Source organism: Geotrypetes seraphini, chromosome 1 (genome assembly GCF_902459505.1).
Source record: "Geotrypetes seraphini chromosome 1, aGeoSer1.1, whole genome shotgun sequence".
In the NCBI taxonomy this organism is placed as follows: Eukaryota; Metazoa; Chordata; class Amphibia; order Gymnophiona; family Dermophiidae; genus Geotrypetes; species Geotrypetes seraphini.
Window position 1 is genome coordinate 202,523,545 of NC_047084.1, and position 22,547 is coordinate 202,546,091.

Genomic DNA, 22,547 nt, shown 5'->3' on the forward strand with positions numbered 1-22,547 from the left:
TCGAAATATTTAAGTACCTCACGGGACGTGTCGAAGTGGAAGATGATATTTTCTTTCTCAAGGGACCCTTGGCCACAAGAGGGCACCCGCTCAAACTCAGGGGCGGAAAATTTCATGGCGACACCAGAAAGTATTTCTTCACAGAGAGATTGGTTGATCGTTGGAACAAGCTTCCAGTGCAGGTGACCGAGGCAGACAGCGTACCAGACTTTAAGAATAAATAGGATACCCATGTGGGATCCCTACGAGGGCAAGATAAGGAAATTGGGTCATTAGGGCATAGACAGGGGGTGGGTAAGCAGAGTGGGCAGACTTGATGGGCTGTAGCCATTTTAGGCCGTCATCTTCTATGTTTCTATTTAAGACACTGGGAATCTTCTGGAACACAGAAGGAAAAACAGCAGACACCAAATCGAATGGTTCAATTGCCACTCCCCCCCACCCCCCCTCCAAAAAAAAAAAAAGGTTTGATGCAACCTGGCCAGAGCTTGGGTCTAAGGGGGTTCTCTGAGCTAAAGAATTCCAAATAGGGCAAAAATGACCAGGGAAAATAATGAAGCATCCCAGACACACCTTTCTAAACAAGTTGGATGTACCTAAGCAAAATCTCACTGGGGGAAAGACGAGGATCCTTGAATCACCACCCTGCCAAAGGCTATGCACCACTAGCTAGAACATAGTCTGCAGTGGTTTATAAAAGGAGTGAAATCAACCAAGTCGCCACTTTCCAAATGTCTGCAGGCAAGACCTTATCAGCTTCCTCCCACAAAGCTACCTGCACCCCGAGGCTCCTTTTGAAAGGGTGTGAAAAGTTCTCAGCCCAACCAAAAAGGAAATGATGTGGAGCCGTGAAAATTATTCCACATATTCACCCTTAATTTCAACACACTTGGCACATCATGTCTGAAATTTCTGTAAACCTTCCAAAAAATACTCTGATGTCTGGTCACTGAAATACTGCTCCGCTGCTGCAATCACCTCCAAATCACTCAAAAACTGTAACCCTTTCAAACTCTTTTTAAGGTTTGAAAGATCTGGTGAATAGGGTGGGTGGTCTATGCACTGAACCTCAATTACAGCTTTTCACCACTAGGAATCTCTTCTCTAAAGATTCAATGGATTAGCAAGCAAAATTCTTTAAGAAGAAAAACATGCATGTATATAACAGTTTAATACAGCGTCCCATGCAATTACTATCATCATAAAAAAACATTGGCGAATAGTCCAGATGTCTCTCTGCTTTCAAGATTCCAGCTTAATCTACAGGAATTCTTGAGTATAAAACCAGATGGGAAGAAACCAAAGGGTCAGTACCATGGGCAACATTTAACATGTGGTAACTGCCAAATCTGTTCAATGACTTCTGGTAGGCAATTTGTTTATCAATCCCACGAATCATAAGACCTACCGACTACAATATCAAACTAATTGTAAAAGTGAGTTTGTAGTTTATCTCATAAAATGTCCTTGCTCTAAAATTTATGTAGGGAAAAACACAAGATAATTTAGAATCCAAATGGCTGAACACAAATGCGGTCTACATTTACAACGCAAAGAGGCACCTTTAGTAGTCCATTGTCTTAAAAAAAAAAAAAAAACCCCATACATTTGACCAACTAAGATGTATGGTAATAGATAGAGTACTGGAATCGGTACAAGGGGGGGGATAGGGGAAAAATTACTACAGGTTGAACAAAAATGGATCCATCGACTCCAAACCTTTTTATCCAAAAGGATTAAATTCTACTATTAATTGGCAAATGTTCTTTTAAATTTAGCTGTAATGAATTATGGGACTAGCATAAATTTAAAATTAAGATTGAAATTAATACTAAAGTCAAGTTATAGTCAGGAAATAAGTTTAACTTCAAGCATTTTAAGACTTTCATATATTTAAATTATGATAACTAAGCAGAGTGTTATGAATATACCACATAGGTTACTACATAGTGAATATAATCTTAAGATAAAACAATTTTGTTGTTTTATAGTTAATCAATTGTTCAATAAGAACACTATTAATGAATTAGCTCAGCACATTCAATTTTTAAGAAAGAACCACCAGACATGCAAGGGTTAAGGCAACTTAGTAGACGAGAAATGTAGTTGGGTGACGTCAAGATGTACGCACGTAGAACACATTAAAAAGAAATTGGAGTTTGAAAAAACTGCCTACGCAGGTGAAGGTCGACAGACAGTAGAAGGAACTGCGTTGACAAAAGTTTGCCCAAAAGCGTTTAAAAGTTATGTGAGTATAAATTATTGGCTCCTTTTACAAAGGTGAGTTAGGGCTTTAACGCACTAAAATGCTGCGTGCTCTAGCTGCTACCACTCCTTTTAAGCAGGCGGTAATTTTTCGGCGTTCGCACACTAAAAACGCTAGAGCACCTTAGTAAAAGGAGCCCTATGTGTTCTATAGTAGTATGGAAGTCTTTCACATAGTTTATAAGTAATAGGAAGGTGTAATAGTATTTTGATGTAATAGGATTTCAGCATTTTAACACAGGCATGTATACACACGAAAAAGAGGGTAGTGGTTTTAAATATAATTCTACCGGAAATTTCAATGTAGTATCTTTTTAGTTTTTAAGACTAAGATTTTTTAATGAATTAAAGTTAATGCTAAAAAAATGATGATATAGTTAAATTTAAACCTAACCAAAAATTAGAAAAAGGAAAAAATTTGACAAAGAAAAAACAAAGCCAAGTCAGTGCCCAGAGCCCCTTGTGCTAAGAGAAATTTTTCTTCAATAGCAGGTTTCTTTTCATGATAGGACGGTGGACTCGAATTAATATCCGTTTAGACGATCTCCTGAAGAAGCTCAGTTGTGAGCGAAACAAAGATGCTCCATAGAGCTGGATACCACCTGTAAATGAATGATACCATCTTTCAAATCTAAGAGCTAGATATCACTTGTAAATGAATGTTACCATTTAGAAATCTAAAACACCGGGTCATCCAATCACCTCCATTGGGAATCGCAGGTATCTATGCTAAATAAGCTAAGTATACAAAAACGCTAGATTGTCTTTGGAACCCATAACAAGCGGCTGAATGACAGTTTAACTTTAAAAATAGGAAGGTGATTGGAGATATCTCTCCCCAATCACCTTCCTATTTTTAAAGTTAAACTGTCATTTAGCCGCAGCAGTTTGATGTTAAGAACTTGTCTTTATCAAAACAGCCTATTGCGGGCTATCATTGGTTCTTTTTTATCCCTTTATACTGACTATACTCCAAATTTATATATTATTATAAAGGGATAAAAAAGAACCAATGATAGCCCGCAATAGGTAGTTTTGATAAAGACAAGTTCTTATTCAACTGCTGCAAGCACTTAAGGTTTCTATATCCCCATATAACATACTATCTATAAGACTTATGGTATACTAATGATTTCTACTATAATGAATGAGATAATGTATTAGATCAGGGGTGCCCAAACAGTCGATCACGATCGACCAGTAGATCGAGAAGGCAACACTAGTCGATCGCATTGCCATCGCGTTCTACTTGCTTCCCGACTCAGAAGCGCCGAGCCGACCAACTTCCCCCACCCGATGTCAATTCTGACGTCAGAGAGGAAGTTCCAGGCCAGCCAATCGCTGCCTGGCTGGCCCGGAACTTCCTCTCCGACTTCAGAAATGACGTCGGAGGAGAGGAAATCTGGTCGGCCCAACGCTTCTGTGTGTGGGGAAGCAGGTAGAGCTTGGAGCGGTGATGGTTTGGAGTCCTATTCCCCGATGGCAGCGACAGTGGCTTTGGAGCAAGCAGAGAGACAGAAAGAAAGGGGGCATGGAGAGTGAAAGACAGACAGAAAGAAAGGGGATGGGGCAGGGAGAGAGGAAGAAAAAGTTGGCAGAGGGAATGAGGTCTGGAAGCATACAGCAGGCTGAAAGAAGGGAAGAAATATTGGATGCACAGTCAGAAGAATAAAGTGCAACCAGAGACTCATGAAATCACCAGACAACAAAGGTAGGAAAAATGATTTTATTTTCAATTTAGTGATCAAAATGTGTCCGTTTTGAGAATTTATATCTGCTGTCTATATTTTGTACTATGGCCCCCTTTTACTAAACTGCTATAACGGTTTTTAGCGCAGGGAGCCTATGAGCATCGAGAGCAGCGCAGGGCATTCAGCGCAGCTCCCTGCGCTAAAAACCACTTTCGCAGTTTAGTAAAAAGGGAGGGGGTATATTTGTCTATTTTTGTATAGTTGTTTTTGAGGTGACTTTGCATTAAGTCATCTGCCTTGACCTCTTTGAAAATCCACGGACTATAAATGATAATTAACATTTTCACTGCGTACAGTGTGCTTTGTGTTTTTTTTTTTATTTTATTGTTGGTAGATCATTTTGACTTGGTCATTTTAAAAGTATCTCGCAAGCTCAAAAAGTGTGGGCACCCCTGCATTAGATAATGTGAATATAGAGATTAGAAACCAAAAAATGAAAAAGTATTCTTCTAAGTCATCAATATTGATTATAGGGAAGCCTATTAAAATGGACAGTTATTTGGTGATATGTGCAAACATACGAAGTAATAAAACAGTTACTAAGCTTTTTTACTATTGTTCAAAGGATTTTACTATTCAAGGAGAATTTGATAAGGATTCAATCCAAGAGCAGGTAAAAAAGTTTTATGAGTGGCTATAAAAAACAAAATCGGATAACAAGAATACAGAACCAGATAGACAAATAAGGGGATAAATTATAGAATATTGATTGATATGAGAAAACATGTGCTCTTGCTCTGAGGAGAAACAGGAAAAGTTCAGGAATCCATCTTGAAGTATGCGAACTCACAAGTTCTGTTGATTTGTACTATAGGTTAGAAAAAATCCAGACCAGATGTCCCTAGTTTTCTTAGAGGTCTATTGGCCTGATTTGTGTATAGGAGATATACTCATGAGACCTGCAGGCAGACATAGATTGGCCTCTGAGCTTGTTGCTATAGAGATGGACCTGTCTTCTTACTCTGGGCTACAGAGATCACATTCTGAAGAGGGGCCCTTTTTGAAGAATAAAGTTAGAGACACTAATTTTATACATATGAGCATATATGTGTAAATGCATATATGTATCAAATATTAGTAAGCTATGCCTTAGATTAAAATATAGCTACCTCAAAATATATTAAGATGACTTACATAGGAAAAGTTTGATTTATTTTAAAGTTAGTTAGCTACTCCCCTTCTCATTTTTGCAGACAAAGGGGCTGCACAATATCAGATAAACTGTGACATGTGAGAGATGCAGGGCTGTTAGATCAATCAGTAGGATTTGAGAAAAGCAAATGGATTTTAGAATCACAGGCTGTGTGCATGAATATTTTTTCTTTGTAAGCAGTGTTCTCCCCAGAAATTTTTCCAGCCGGGTGGCATGAAAAAGTAGCCGGGTGGGGCGGGACGAGGAAATTTGGTGGGCTCCTTTTACTAAGCTGCAATAACGTTTTTAGCGCGTGCAGAATTGCTGCGCTACACGGCTAGAACTAACGCCAGCTCAATGTTGGCGTTAGCGTCTAGCATGTGTGGCAATTCTGCGCGAGCTAAACGCGCAGTAAAACCGCTATCGCAGCTTAGTAAAAGGAACCCTAAATGTGTACTATTTGTATTAGTTAATTATTATTAGATATTTTCCAATGCTCAATATGACTGCCTTTCTTAAGGTTTGACACTTGTTCCATAATATTTATATTAAATTTAAGAAGTATCCAATTCTAGAAGTGAATAATTAGATATTTGCCCTCTTTCAAATGGTATAGAGCAGCGTCTCTCAAACTTTTTAAACTCCGGCACACTAAACGGAGCAAATGTTTTTTGTGGCACACTAAATGCAGCAAATGTTTTTCATGGCTGGAAAAAATTTCTGGGGAAGAACAATGTTGCCGTTAGTTTTCAAGGTCAAATAACGTCAAAGAATGATGCTTATCTGGGCAGTTATATAATAAAAAGAATGGATAAGATAACATGAGAAGTGAAATTGTCATGAATCAGAGGGATACATACTCTGTAGGTCCTAAAAGCAGGCTTGTGGATTAGATATAAACTATGAAGGCAGTGGCATATCTAGCATATGTATAAGCAACTCTTCCAATGGGAGACAAATGTGGTCATAAGGTGTTCTAAATGAAATTATTGCAGAAGCAAAAGAGAAGACAGTATCAAATCTTTGTTGCTCTAAAGGAAGGAAAACGCCTCAGAAAGGGCCCTCCCACCTCCACAATGGTGGATCTTAAAGGTGGTTGAGCGATAACCTCATAGGCAAAACCTTCTTGTTAAAGTGAGCAATTAAACCATAAACTGTGCTTCACATAAATGCTGAAATACATCTGAGTTGTTTATAGATATCTAGCATATGTGACACCCAAGGCCCATCGTTTTTTGACACCCCCCTATCTGTATGAAAAACATGATTTTTACTAACAATCCACACATCACACAAGAGTGTACCTAGGAAAAGGCAGCATCTTACATATTGCAGTGAGCAGTAAATCAATACACCCATTGTAAAACTAAACAAGCCAGACTAGTACAGATCAATCCTACACAGTCAATCCTAACTGAAAACCATGTCTTTCGAACACACAGAACACAGAAAACACCTTCGCCTAGTATGGAATATGTAATCACAACCTTACCCCTCTCCCTTTTACAAAACTGTAATGTGGTTTTTAGCCATGGTGGTAACAATTCAGACTCTCATAGAATTATGAGCAATTACCACCATGGCCGGTGCTAAAAAAAACGCTCTACAGTTTTGTAAAAGGGGGGATAAAATAGAAAAACGTAGACAAAGGTTAAATTGAACCACCAAGAAGCTGGACTCTGCATACAATGCAACACCACAGAAACAGCGATGCATCTCCCCTAAAGCAAAAAAATAAATAAATATAATTTTTTTCTACATTGTCTTCTCTGGTTTCTGCTTTCCTCATAGTCTTGTCACTCTCTTCCTTTCATCCATTGTCTACCCTCTCTCTACCCCTTCTATATATGGCATCTTCTCTCCTTGTATTCCCCTTCCATCTCTCCCTTCACCCCTATTATTCTGGCATCCATCTTCTTCCCTTCCCTCCTTCAATGGTCTAGCATCTCTCTCCTCTTCTTCCCTTCTCTCTCCCACACCCCCATGGTCTGGCATTTCACTCTCTACTCTCCCTTCCCCCCACTTCCATCAGCATCTGCCCCCTTTCTTTTCCTCCAACCCAATTCCATCCAGTATTCTTCCCCCTTATGTCTCTCTCTCCTTTCCCTGCACACTAATTCCATCAGCATCTGCCCCCTTTCTCTCCCTCCACCACCCTTCCATATCACCCTGACCTCCTTTTTCTCCCTCCATCACCCTTCTATACTCCTCTCTCCCTCAAACCAGCAAGGTCCCATGATGACTTTCTGTTGCCTCTGCCTCTGGAAGATGTAAGTGATGTTGGAGGGGGTGGTCCAGCAGACACAGGGAGTTGCGGCAAGGTTCTGCAATGACTGCAGCTGCCAGTCCACCCTTTCCGACGTCACTAACGTCTTCCGGAGGCAGAGGCGGCAAATGCAGTCATTGCGGGACCTTCCTGCACTTCAGTGTGGCTGCCGACTCTGCTTCAGAATAAGTAAGGCAGCCGTGCTGAGGTGCAGGTGCCATTTAGAGCAGCTTGGAAGGTTCTGGATTTAGCCGGCTGTGTACCCCCCCCTACGGCTGGCATCCGGGGCGGTCTGCCACTGTATGAGGGGACAAAAAATAATAAAAAGAATGGATAACTTGACCGATTTAGACATGTCATACAATTATAACCACAAAAATATGTCATAAAATGTAATTCTAAACTCAAAAGACTGCAGATGAAAAGCAGACTATAGAAAGGAAACCAGAAAAGACAAAACCCATAGTACTAAGATCCAAATGCTAAAATCAGACATGTCCATTACGAAGAGACGTGTGGATCACAGCTAATTATAACGAGTGAGTCTTTAAAATATGAGACGATAACAGATAGCCTGACCTGGTGGACGGAAGTGACAAATACTGAAGCCAAAACCAGAGCACCGTGATGAAACTTGAATATGGATACCTATTTATACTTTTGAGTAAAACTCCGATGCGAACATGTCATAGAAAAGAATAAATAATGTGTAAACTAAAAACCAAGTAATAACATATTGTAACACCGAACTCATAATTAATGAAACAACATGCTAAAAGAAGTTAACCCCCCCCCCTAAAATAGAGCATATACATATTTAAAATGATGGCTGGTTACAAACAGTATGCCTAGACTATATAGACCTAAACAGGGCAAAAGTAAACGTATGAGAAATGAACAGCTGATAATACAGAGTGTATCTTGAAAACATAAGCCGATAGTAGCTCAAAGACAAGCTGACCGGGTAGATGAAAAGTGAACCTCGGAAAGATCTAAAATTACTGTACAAATGAGCTTCTATTAAAACCAAAGAATAAAACTACAGTACTTGGGAAAGTAAAAACGGGAGAGTAAAATGGACTTACCAAAAAGGTCTCTGCACTGATGAGATAAACTTGTACGCAGAATAAATGTGAACACACGACAGTGGGGCTATGATATTTGATCCGTTGAAAAAGGTGCCAAAAAAAGTGTCAGCAGTGGATTGAATGCACACTGATAGGGGAGGGGCATCGGGCTGTTAAAAAATGCTGCTTTAATAAATAAATGAAAATACTGGTGAAAAACTAAATAAAAACCCAAAACCATGATAAAATGCCAAACCTGACTGCAAGTGGTAGTGAAAGTAGCATAAGGCACCCGTAGTACTGTTAGTGCCAGACCTGCTTAGAATAAAGAACCGTGCTGTACATGAGGAGAAGGAAAAATTATGTTCTTACCTGTTAATTTTCTTTCCCTTAGACGCAGCAGATGAATCCAGAGACCAATGGGATAGCCCACATCTACCAGCAGGCGGAGATAGAGAAACTGATTAACAGGTGGTCCCATTGGCTGGCACTCCTCCTGTATCTCCAGTATAGCTCCTTGCCCAAGCATCCGTTACCATCAATAGGCATAGCATGTAAAAACCTTCTTTCCCATAACAAATCTCAAAATGCAATAATACAGAAAACAACCTGCCATAAAAACAAACTGCAAAAGTTGCAAAAGAAAAAACCGAGAGACAATATCCAGAAAGGGTGGGGCTCTGGATTCATCTAGAACATAATTTTTCCTTCCCTAGCAACAGCAGCAGATGAATCCAGAGACCAATGGGATGTAGCAAAGCAATCCTCAATCTGGGTGGGAAGCAAACGCTGCCTCCGCAACAACAGAAGCACAAAACGCCCCTAAAGCATGCGCCATCACATCCAAGCAGAAATGCGGAGAGAAAGCACTCTCGGAAGACCAATTAGCCGTGAGACAAATCTCCTCCAAGGAAAAAACCTCTGGGCTGAGCCCAAGAAGTAGCCATCGCTCCGGTGGAATGGTCATGAAGTTCTTTCGCCAACCGCTTCCCTGCCTGCAAGCAAGCATAAAGAATGTCCTCCTGGACCCGTCGAGCGATAGAGGCTTCGGACGCCGCCATACTTTTGAGGCGTCCCTTGAAGAATACAAAAAGGAGATATAAACAACTAAAAGTCATTAGAAACCGAGCTCGCGGAGAATGCTACGTATGTACCAAAAAATGCAGTGAATAAAAGCACTGCTCCCAATTTCTCCTCCCAGAAAGAAGGAAAGAAAAGCGAGCATGACAAAAGAAAGGATGACACCCCCCTAGAAAGAAATGGTGGTACCATCCAAACTGATACCATCCAAACTGAAATCAGAAATAGGAATCCCCGCTGAACATAGAAAACTGCAGAGCTGAAGCCATGGCCACAAGAAACCCCATGTTCAACGGCACAGCCCTTTAGAGTCCCAAAAGACAAGGATGAAATGAAGCCTTCGGTAAACTGAGAAGAAGTATGTGAAGATTGTACTCCAAACCGGGCTTTCTAAGAGGTGCATGAATATACCACACTCTGTTTAGGAACTGAACTACATGAAGCTGAGAAGTAAGCGAAGAGCAATATACCTAGCTCTTGCAACAAGCCAAAAATAGCACTAGAAGCTGCAGGGAATTGAACGCTAAGCCCTCGGCAATGTACTTGTGCCAAAAAGGAACTCTGGAGTGGTTCAAATGTTAAGAAGCACCCAAGAAAGGAAAAACCTCCAAAAGGAAGCAGAAGCCATAGGAGAAGACGTCCGTAGCACCTGGATAAGAAAAGAAACAACCTGCTTCGCATAACCCTTACACGTCAGCCATGATTTTTCAAAAAACTAGGTCGTAATACTAAAGTAGTACAAATATCCATGTTGATCGGACCCTAGACGAGCAAAGCCGGAGATTCCAGGAAACTTCTTAGTCCGGCTGTCGAAAGACTCATCAAATCCGCATAGTAAGGATGGCGCCGCCAATCCAGAGATTCTACAAATACTGTGCCCGGAAAGCGAGCTCGAGATGGCAAATCCAAGCCATCATCAGCCAGCGGAAAACACTGAAAAAGAGAAGGCAGAGGTGAGAAAGGAGCCACGCAGCTACCCCCTCTAACTCCCACTGTCTGGGCCCGACGAAGAAGCTAGGAAGCTTAGAATTGAGAGACTAGGCCATGAGGTCTAGGTCAAGGAGATCTCACGTCCATAAAAAGAACGCCTAGAACGTCTAGAAAGCCTGAGCCACAAATCTCAATATCCAGGCTGCAGAAGATTGCACTATTACTAACATGCACACTTTCCAGAGCGTACACAGCGCTGTACACTGTAACATACAAGAAATGGGCCATGCTCAGATTCCGTGGAGAGAAAGTCTATCCAAAAAACTCTTATCCTGATCCATAAAAGGATCTGCCAACAGAAGACAAAGATGAGAGTCCACCATTGAAGCAGAACAACTTCACCTGGCAACTGAGTACAACACCTATTGTCCAAGCTGTAGAGAAATACCCCCATCCTAATACTGACCAAAAGGACCCTCAGCAGCAATCCGGAAGAATGATCTGAAGCTCCCGAAAGGTAGCCTGACCCTACTCAAGAACAGAAGAATGAACAAGTACTGAGTCGCCTGTGAAGACCAGACTCCTGGAGCTGAGGATGGAAGCCACTGAGCCCCCCAACCCGACAGCCCGGGATGGTCGGTGGTCATGAGCTAGTCCAGAAAAGTCCGAGGCATGCCTTGAAAAGAGAAATCGCGCTGAGCCACCAAATCATACAGAGCGATGCAGGAGGAGCATACCAAAAAATTGGAGCCCTGAGATACCGGGAACCACCGGAACAAAAGCGATTGCTGTAGCGTAAGAAGGGAAAAGCATGCCGAAGTTCCCAGCGGGATCAGCAATATGGATCCCAGAAACTGTACAGAATCCCATACTCTTGGTCATGGTAAGCAAAGAAGAATACTAATCAGAGACCGAGACCCCACGCCCAAGTCTCCGGAAAGAAACACATGTCTCTCCTATATGAATAAAAGCATCACCCCGATATACCTATAAATAGTACAGGAGAAAAGAGCGCTGTGCAAATTCGAAGATGCACGTGTAAAGAACTGAGGAAAAGATACCACCCTTTTCGTGTCTGTCAAATGGCCCGACTGGAAGTCGTCTGAATCAAGCAGGCAGTCAAGAAGAAATTAGATGAATCGCCTGGTTGCGCCAAAACGGTACCATCGCCCACATCATTTAAAATGTTCGTGAAGACTTGGGTAGGCAAAATGGTGAAATGCCAAAACCGAAAGCGCTGCTCCAAGACAGACAAGCAAACCAAGTGTCGATTCGGAGTCCATAGAGAAAATGTAAATATACTCCCAGGTTGTCTGCAGAAATGTGTAACCCCGAGAAACTTAATTCAGCAGAATGGGATCCAGCACGCCCAATGCCCCCATCTCGGGCACCATGCAGTAAGTGGAACATCGTCCCTTAGTTCCTGAAGAACTACAAGAACTGTCCTGAGGACCAGTAACACTGAAAAGGGAAACACAGAGACTCCAAGAACGAACTGGAAACCTGAGGAGGATGCAAAGATGCAAGCATCCTGAAAAATCTTCACAGCCCCCTGACCTGACATTATATTGTCTTCTCCCTCATGAGAAAGCCTGAAGAGTCATTGGAAGAAGTAAAGATCCCCTAAGAATGAAGTGCAGAAGGTCAGGGAATGGCAGGATGAGACTATAGGATCTGCAAGAAGATTCTCCTAGGAAAAATCAAATTTCAAAATGTAAAGAGGAATATACGGGAACCATGAAAACAGTACTAACCCCATGCAACATGAGCGAAATACGTATGTCCTTAAAAGTGAATATGTACTAGACTCAATCAAGATGCCGCATCTACTGCCCCGTGGAAAACAACAGCATCCTTACAGGTATCAGACAAAGCTCATATCGCTAATGAAAGCTTCAGGGATGAGGCTAACAGCCACATAGCACGTGATCCTCCGTGGGTTTGATAGAATAGGTAACTGGCTCCTGGTTAAACGGAGTGTACAGTCCTTCCTGTCTGGTCGGGGGGCCCGTCTAGCATGTGCCATGAGAAAATGACGACAGGAGAAACCAGAGTGATAAGCATGGAAATCTGAAGTCCAGGCCCCTCAGAAATAGAGAAAGAGTCCTGGCTGCAGGAAGATGCACATTGTCATTATGCCCATAGACACAGCCCAAACTTGGAAACTGTTTGTACTATCTTTAGGCATATATATCCTGTGCCACTACTAGACACATGCAGCTCAGCAAAGAGGTCCAAATAAGGACAGCTACCAACAGACAAAGGCTCAATCTGCAGGGACCCCAAGAGAGACAATGAGATACCTGTGTGAAGTACAGGGCACTATTTTACTGCTGATCTCACCGTGCCGTGAGTTACCATATGTCACCCCAGTCCGTAGACAAACCGAGACTGGGTGACCTAGCACAGGTCAGAGTCTCTCTGGTAAACCCCTTGAGTGCTAACCCCAGAGTCCGATTAAACAAGCAGCTTCCTTCAAGGAAGTACAGCAGGAACACAGACATAGACATATATATCTGCCCAAGCTTGTCCCAAAGCTGGTGAAACACATACAACTTGTCTGAACTGGAAAGGAGAGAAGCCCCAGGATACCCTGACCAAAGTCAGTTGGAAACAAACTATCGGAACGCTGCAGCTCTCCCGCCATCGTCGGAGACCCAAGCGCACGCCTGATTCTCGCTGACACGTGGCCGCTGCATCAACGCTCCTAGAAACATAGTCGGATTCAAGCCCCGCAAAATTTGCCCTGCCGCGGCTTACATAGAAAGAAAATCAGACTCAGGGAATAACCAGAAGAATGGCCCACAGCGCCGGAAAAATACATGTCCCATCTCATGCGCGCTGCTATAAACCGGCACCTGCACAATCAGCTGCACATGGCCATGACATACACAGACGAAAGAGAACCTCGGAATAAACAGGACTACTACTGCTGCACTGAAACCCAACAATGAGAACAAGTGCGAGCATGAAATCGCTCCGCTACTGCCGCGCTGTAACCAACAAGGAAACCAAGCGCGTGCATGCAAAGGGCGGGAAGTCCCGGCTCCCTCCACGGATTTCTAGTCATAAAACTTAGCCTCAATAACATATCCATTCCTTAAACATATGTTGACCGAACCCACATTACTAAGACTCCCAAACAGAAAGCACAGTTACTTACCGTAACAGGTGTTATCCAGGGACAGCAGGCAGATATTCTTGACTGATGGGTGACGGCACCGACGGAGCCCCGGTACGGACAATTTTAGAGTGATTGCACTCTAAGAACTTGGAAAGTTCTAGTAGGCTGAACCGCGCACGCGCGAGTGCCTTCCCGCCCGACGGAGGCACGCGGTCCCCAGTTAAGATAAGCCAGCTAAGAAGCCAACCCGGGGAGGTGGGTGGGACGCAAGAATATCTGCCTGCTATCCCTGGATAACAGCTGTTACAGTAAGTAACTGTGCTTTATCCCAGGACAAGCAGGCAGCATATTCTTGACTGATGGGTGACCTCCAAGCTAACAAAAAGAGGGATGGAGGGAAGGTTGGCCATTAGGAAAACAAATTTTGAAAAACAGATTGGCCGAAGTGTCCATCCCATCTGGAGAAAGCATCCAGACAATAATGAGATATAAAAGTATGAACTGAGGACCAAGTAGCAGCCTTGCAGATTTCCTCAATAGGAGTGGAACGGAGGAAAGCTACAGATGCTGCCATAGTTCTAACTCTATGGGCCGTGACAGAACCTTCCAGTGTCAGTCCGGACTGAGCATAACAGAATGAGATGCACGCTGCAAGCCAATTAGACAGCGTACGTTTAGAAACAGGACGTCCCAATTTATTTGAATCAAAGGACAAAAATAGTTGTGGAGATGATCTGTGGGGCTTAGTACGGTCTAAATAGTAAGCTAAAGCCCGCTTACAGTCCAAAGTATGGAGAGCCTGTTCTCCAGAATGAGAGTGAGGTTTCGGAAAGAAGACAGGCAACACAATGGATTGGTTGAGATGGAAGTCAGACACAACCTTAGGGAGAAACTTTGGATGTGTACGCAGAACCATCTAGTCATGATGAAAGACAGTAAAAGGTGGATCCGCAACTAGTGCATGTAGTTCACTGACCCTCCTGGCAGAGGTAAGAGCAATAAGGAAGAGCACCTTCCAAGTGAGGAACTTGAAAGTAACTGTAGCCAAAGGTTCGAACGGAGGCTTCATCAAGGCAGAGAGAACCACATTGAGATCCCAGACTACAGTAGGAGCCTTAAGAGGTGGTTTGACATTGAAAAGACCCCACATGAATCTGGAAACCAAAGGATGAGCTGAGAGAAGTTTTCCATGAACTGGCTCATGAAAAGCAGCAATAGCACTGAGGTGGACTCTGATGGAAGTAGACTTGAGACCAGAGTCAGACAAAGAAAGAAGATAGTCTAACAAGGTCTCCACTGCAAGGGAAGTGGGATCAAGATGATGAAGAAGACACCAAGAAGAAAACCGTGTCCACTTCTGATGGTAACATTGCAGAGTGGCCGGTTTCCTGGAAGCATCCAGAATAGAATGAACGGGCTGAGACAGAAGATGATCAGTTGAATTCAGCCCGAGAGATACCAAGCTGTCAGGTGCAGAGACTGGAGGTTGGGATGCAGAAGGGTCTCCTGATGCTGTGTAAGCAGAGAAGGCAACAGAGGAAGTAGAATAGGTTCCCTGGAGCTGAGTTGAAGTAGAAGGGAGAACCAATGTTGCCTGGGCCACCGTGGAGCAATGAGAATCATGGTGGCTTGTTCCCTCTTGAGCTTGAACAAGGTTCGTAACATGAGAGGCAGAGGGGGGAAAGCATACAGGAACAGATTGGACCAATCCAGAAGAAACGCATCCGCTGCCAGACGGTGGGGCAGCTGATGATTGTGAGGAACTGCAAAGAGGTCTATCTGAGGAATGCCCCATTGAGCGAAAATGGACTGGAGAGTCAAAGGATCGAGAGTCCATTCGTGGGGTTGAAAAATTCTGCTGAGGTTGTCCGCCAAGGAATTCTGTTCTCCCTGAATGTAGACAGCCTTTAGGAACAAGTGGTGATCTGTGGCCCAAGCCCAAATCTTCTGGGCTTCCTGGCACAAGAGGCGAGAGCCTGTCCCACCCTGTTTGTTGATGCAGTACATCGCAACTTGATTGTCTGTGCACAGCAAGAGAACTTGAGGAAAGAGAAGATGTTGGAAAGCCTTGAGGGCATAAAACATCGCTCTGAGTTCCAGGAAATTGATATGATGCTTCTTTTCCTGGGCTGTCCAAAGGCCTTGAGTTTGGAAGTCGTTTAAATGAGCTCCCCAGGCATAAGGGGAGGCGTCGGTGGTGATGACTAGTTGATGAGGAGGTAGATGGAACAGAAGACTTCTGGAGAGATTGGAGGATATCAACCACCATTGAAGAGACTGACGAAGTGATGATGTCACAAATACGTGTCGTGAGCAAGGATCCGTCTCTTGGGACCACTGGGTAGCCAGGGTCCATTGAGGAGTGCGCAGGTGAAGACGTGCGAAGGGGGTGACATAAACTGTCGAGGCCATGTGACCCAAGAGTATCATCATTTGCTTGGCAGAGATGGAGCATTGTGGAAGCACCTGCTGACATAGAGATTGAAGAGTTTGAAGACGGTTGGACGGCAGGAACGCTCTCATGAGGACTGTGTCCAGCACCGCTCCAATGAATTGAAGTCTCTGAGTGGGGATGAGATGAGATTTGGGTAGATTGATCTCAAACCCCAGAAGCTGCAGAAACAGGATGGTCTGGTTGGTGGCCAGGAGCACTGTCTGAGATGAATTGGCCTTGATTAACCAGTCGTCCAGGTAAGGAAATACCTGAAGGTGGTGAGAGCGTAGAACAGCAGCCACCACAATCAGACATTTGGTGAACACTCTTGGAGAAGAGGCAAGACCGAAGGGGAGCACCTTGTATTGGTAATGACAGTGATTGATCATGAAGCGGAGGTACTGTCTGGAGGCCAGATTGACCTGTATGTGAGTGTATGCCTCTTTGAGATCGAGGGAGCATAGCCAGTCGCCGTGAGTGAGAAGAGGGTAAAGAGTGGCCAAAGAGCGCATTCTGAATTTTTCTTTGACCAAGCATTTGTTGAGATCGCGAAGATCTAGAATGGATCTGAGATCTCCTATTTTTTTGGGAACCAAAAAATAACGGGAGTAGAATCCCTGCCCCTTTTGATCTAGAGGAACTTCCTCTATGGCGTTCAGAAGGAGGAGGGATTGAACCTCCTGAAGGAGGAGGGAAGATTGAGGAGTGTTGAAAGCAGACTCGCTTGGCAGACTTTGGGCAGGAAGTGTCAGAAAGTTGAGAGAGTAGCCGTGGCGGATGTTGTTGAGGACCCATAGATCCGAGGTGATGATCTCCCAACGGCTGAGGAAAAAAGTAAGACGGCCACCTATAGGTTGAGGCAGGTGGGCAGATGGCAGAAAACTGGCTATGCCCTGGAGAACTAAGTCAAAAGGGCTGAGTAGATTTTTGCTGTGGAGGTGGCTTCGCAGGTTGCTGCTGTGGTGGCCTAGGGGTTTGTCGTTGTTGCTGACGTTGACGCCTAGGTTGTTGGGGAGCTGATGGCAAAGGGCGAGCCACATAACGGCGTTGATAGGCCGATTGTTGTCTAAAAGGCCGGGCAGGTGGAGTCTTCTTCTTTGTTTTTAGAAGAGTATCCCAGCGAGTCTCATGGGCGGAAAGCTTTTGGGTGGTAGAGTCCATGGATTCACCAAAGAGTTCATTCCCTAGGCATGGAGCATTAGCCAGTCGATCTTGATGGTTGACATCAAGCTCTGACACTCTGAGCCAAGCAAGGCGGCGCAGGGCCACAGACATGGCCGTTGCTCTGGTGGTAAGTTCGAACGTGTCATAAATTGATCGAACCATAAACTTGCGTAGCTGGAAGAGAGAGGACGAGCACTGGTGAAAAGCCTGCCGTTTGCGATCAGGAAGGTACTTTTCAAAGGAAGCCATGGTGGTGAGAAGATGCTTGAGATAGAAAGAGAAATGGAAAGCATAATTACCAGATCTGTTAGCCAGCATGGCATTCTGGTATAACCTTTTACCAAACTTATCCATGGCTTTACCTTCTCTGCCAGGAGGGACAGAAGCGTATACACTAGCTCCGGCAGACTTTTTAAGCGTAGATTCCACTAGAAGAGATTCATGTGGAAGCTGCGGCTTATCAAATCCAGGAATAGGTATCACTTTATACAAAGAATCTAATTTACGAGGGGCTCCTGGAATGGTCAAAGGAGTCTCCAGATTCTTATAAAAAGTTTCCCTCAAGATATCATGGAGGGGTAATTTGAGAAATTCCTTTGGAGGCTGGTCAAAATCCAGTGCATCAAGGAAGGCTTTGGATTTTTTAGACTCAGCCTCCAAAGGAATAGAAAGAGATTCACACATGTCTTTCAGAAAGGAAGTGAAAGATGTAGAATCTGGTCTAGAGGATGGATCAGGAACAGCAGGATCATCCACATCCGATGAACACTCACCCTCAGAAAGAAAAGGCTCTTCGGAGTCACCCCACAGATCAGGATCCCTAATGTGGGAGCTACGGTCTCGAGACTCCAGTGTGGAGGGTTCCAGGTGTCGGGATTTGCGTGCCGACTTACCTGACCTCATAGACACGGTACCGGGAGACGTTACAGGCTGCATCGGTGCCGAAGTCTGAACAGCCTGGTGTTGAGCTCTCGGTTCCGGTGCGAGGACTGGCATGGAGACCGATGAAGCAGAGTGGACCGGTATCGACAAAGTGGACGCGGACAATAGAGGCTGCTCCACTGCCGGTACCGGTGGCTCAGACCGGACCGGGACTGGAAGGCTCGATGCCAATAGAGCAGGAAGGAGCTGTTGTAACTGCTCTTTGAGCTGCACCTGTAGGACGGCTGCAATGCGCTCGTCCAGAGAAGGCACCGGTACCGCTTTTTTCTTCTGCGGTACCTGCGGTGCCGCTCGACGCCCCAAGGATGAGGAGCCCGAGGTCGAGGGACTCACCTCAATAGGGGCGGAGCGCTTCCGCGGGCGCCTCGCGGTCGGCAGGACTGGGCTCGCTGCTATCGAGACCGGATGACGCTCCAGTGGGGAAGGCTTCTTAGCCGGCTTACCTGGGTGTTGCGACGCCGGCGCGGTGTCGAAGAAGTGGGTGCCAACTGAGATGGGGCCGATGCCGGTGTCGATGCCGCAGGGTCAGATATATCGGCACCGAAAAGCAACCGTTGCTGAATTTGACGGTTTTTCAATGTTCGTTTTTTCAATGTGGCACAGCGGGTGCAGGTGGAAGCCTGATGCTCGGGACCCAGGCACTGTAAGCACCAGTTGTGCGGGTCTGTGAGAGAAATAGGCCGTGCACACCGCTGGCACTTCTTAAACCCTGGCTGGGGGGGCATGAAAGTAAAAACGGCTTCTGCCAAATCGAAGGCCGAGGCCTCGATGGTGGCAGCAGGCCCCGCCGGGGCAAAACCGACGAAAGAAAAGAAAAAAGAAACTTCTTCTTTTTTTTTTTTTTAAATAATAAAAGAAAAAAGGAAATACAATTTCCTAAGAAGATTTCGCGAGCGGGAAGGCGATCAGGAAAAATTTTTTTAACAGCCGTTGAAAAGTGCGTCTTCTTAGCTCCGCGGAAACTAAGAAACTGGGGACCGCGCGCCTCTGTCGGGCAGGAAGGCACTCGCGCATGCGCGGTGCGGCCTACTAGAACTTTCCAAGTTCTTAGAGTGCAATCACTCTAAAATTGTCCGTACCGGGGCTCCGTCGGTGCCGTCACCCATCAGTCAAGAATATGCTGCCTGCTTGTCCTGGGATAACCTGAAGTTCAACCGACAGTAAAAAACCAGACATACTCACAAGCTTGTTAGGGCCGGTTGAAGCCAGTTACAGCTGGTTGATCAGCAGTAACAGCAGAATGCAGCAACTGTGGTCTTTTTTTTTTTTTTTTTAAACAGAGAAGGGAAAGAAGAAAAAAATTGAGACCCAGTCAGACCCTCTAGCAATGGAGGGAGGGTGAGGCAGGGACCTGGGGGGGCCCAGGTGTAACCCCTAAAGCCGGCACCGTTCAGCCGGACACCCCTGTCTCACTGAAGAGAAAATCTCAACAGGAGAAATAGCATTGCCAGCTCACTGAAAAGAAACCTCAACAGGAGAAACAGAATGGCAGTCTCACTGAAGAGAAACCTCAACAGGAGAAAATAAAGTTCCAGTCATAGCCAGAATTCAGGAGCTAGTTGAATTTCAACCTTTTCCTGCTGGGAGATAGAGAATACTGGATAAACAGGAGGAGTGCCAGCCAATGGGATCACATGTTAATCAGTTTCTCTATCTCCGCCTGCTGGTAGATGTGGGCTATCCCATTGGTCTCTGGATTCATCTGCTGCTGTTGCTAGGGAAAAAAGAATGAGGTGATAAGATGTAAAGTGCTGGCCCCTCACTGCACCACTTGATAAAACTAAGGAGCAATGTTCAAGAGCAGGGGTGCCCACACTTTTTAGGCTTGCGAGCTACTTTTAAAATGACCAAGTCAAAATGATCTACCAACAATAAAAAAATTTTTAAAACCCACAACGCACACTGTACGCAGCGAAAATGTTTGTTTGTTTTTTAAAAAAAATCTTTATTCATTTTCAGAAATTATAACAAGTGTACAATAATCACTCAGAAATATATTAATTAATCACTTGACAATCTTATTTGTAATCCTTCAAATATCCTATATAATAAAACGCTAGCCGCACATACGCACTCAGACCTGCGTGATCTGTAATCCCTGATCCGTGATCTGTAGGTCCGTGGCCAGAGTGCGTATGCGGCGGCTAGACAAAGCGGGAGAAACAGACTCGAGCGCTGTGGCCGACTCAGGATGGGAGGATGCGCCGCAGCAAAGTGCTGCACAGGTACTGGAGGGGGAGAGACATATCGCTTCTGCACATACCGGCACAAACCTCCCTCCAGCGTTGGCAGCCGCAGCACATTAAACAGGCTGCTTCGCGACTTTCTACTGCAGTTGAGTCCCTCTGCCGCGTCACTAATGATGTCATCAATGACGCAACACAGAGACTCAACGGCAGAAGAAAGCCGCGAAGCAGCCTGTTTAGCGTGCTGCGGTTGCCAACGCTGGAGGGAGGTTTGATATTAAAGTCATCTTGCTGGGAGGGTCGCAGAGTCAGCGGGGGTTGGGCTGGGAGGGGAGAGAAGCGTCTGCCTCGGGTGCTTCAGGCAGCAGCAGCGTTTACAATTCGCTGCTGTTGCTGGCTTCAGGCCTTCCTCTCTGGCCGGTCCTGCCTACTTTCTGTTTTCATGAAGACAGCACCGGCCAGAGAGAAAGACCTGAAGCCAGCAGCAGCAATGAACTGTGAATGCTGCTGCTGCCCAATGAAGTAGTTAAATGAGGAAAGGGAGCAGAGGGGGAGAAAATGGCTTGGAGGGAAGGAGGAAGGTATGCCAGACCAAGGCAAAAGGAAGGAGGAGATGGAGAGAGGCCATATGGGACAGAGAGAGAGGGGGCGGACACTGGATGGAAAGAGAAGAGAGGGCAGTGAATGGAAGGGGCAACATAGAGGGTGAACAGTATTCTAGCACCCGTTAATGTAACTGGCTTAATGACTAGTATAAATATAAAAGAATCCCATCCCTCCCACCCATATATTAATAATTAACAATTATCAATTATTGTCATTCATATTCCCCCCCCTTATCTTAACCAATACTGAGGTGTTTAAGATGTCTGATCATTAGAATAATCAATGGCCCCCAAATCTTTTTAAACTTATTATAATTACCTTGTTGCATAGCAAGCACCCTTTCCATTTTATAAATATGGCATACTGAATTCCACCAGAAAGTATAATTTAGTTTAGTATAATCTTTCCAATTTCCTGTAATAATCATTCCTATTCCGGGGTTTTTTCAATGAGGTCAAAGCAGATGACTCTGTGCACTGTCACCTCAGTAACAACCATACAAAAATAGACAAATAACCCCCCTCCCTTTTTACTAAACCACGATAGCAGTTTTTAGCGCAGGGAGCTGCGCTGAATGCCCAGCACTGCTCTCGACGTTCAAAGGCTCCCTGCGCTAAAAACCGCTATTGCAGTTTAGTAAAAGGGGACCATAGTGTAAAATATAGACAGCAGATATAAATTCAGACACATTTTGATCAGTAAATTTAAAATAAAATAATTTTTCCTATCTTGTTGTCTGGTGATTTCATGAGTCTCTGGTTGCACTTTCTTCTTCTGACTGTGCATCCAATCTTTCTTCCCTTCTTTCACCCGGATGCTTCCTCTCCTCCTGACCTCATTCCCCTCCCCCCAACTTTTTCTTCCTCTCTTCGTGCCCTTTCTTTCTTTCTCTCTTCATGCCCCCTTTCTTTTATTCTGTTTCTTTTATTTCCTTCTGTCTCCCTGCCTGCCCTCTTTCTTTCTTTCTCCTTGCCCTCCACCAAGCCACTGCCAATGCCGCTGCCATCAGGGAACAGGCCCCAAAGCCATCACCGCCACCCCAAGCTCTCCCTACTTCGGGCCGACCAGCCTTCCTCTCCCCGATGTCAATTCTGTCGTCGGAGAGGAAGGCTGATCGGCCCAAGATCACGATCGATTTGGAGAAATGCTGCCGGGTTCTGCCTTCGCGGAAACTGAAAGTAGGCAGGACCTGGCAGCAAGAAGAGCAAATGGTAAGCTTCACTGACCTGTCTCCCGCCTTAGCCCGTAGCAAACGCATGATCTGGGGCTCTAACATGTGCGTGCCAGCTTCCCTTCTCTTCTTCCCCCCCCCCGTACATAACTTCCGGTTTCGGAGGGAAGAGAAGGGAAGCCGGCACAGACACATTAGAGCCCCGGAGCATAAGTTTGCTACAGGCTAAGGTGAAATCTCTAAGCCGGCTTTTTTGTTGTTGTTGTTTTTTAATGTTGAACAGCAGCGGCAGCAGCAGAATTTAGCTGGGCGAACTGCCCGGCTGAAAGGCCCTAAGTAGAACACTGGTAAGTATATTGTAATATTAGAACTGTTTCTTCTTTTCTTCTGTTATTTCTTTTTTATTATTGATTTAAGTTAGTATCAGAA

At 44.7% G+C, this 22,547-nt stretch overlaps 1 protein-coding gene across 15 annotated transcripts in view; it reads right to left on the reverse strand.

The window, feature by feature from the left end:
* The window catches only part of PCM1 (pericentriolar material 1), an 869,560-nt gene that overhangs the window by 809,830 nt on the left and 37,183 nt on the right, over positions 1-22,547 (reverse strand). The gene's annotated exons all lie outside the window — the stretch shown is intronic.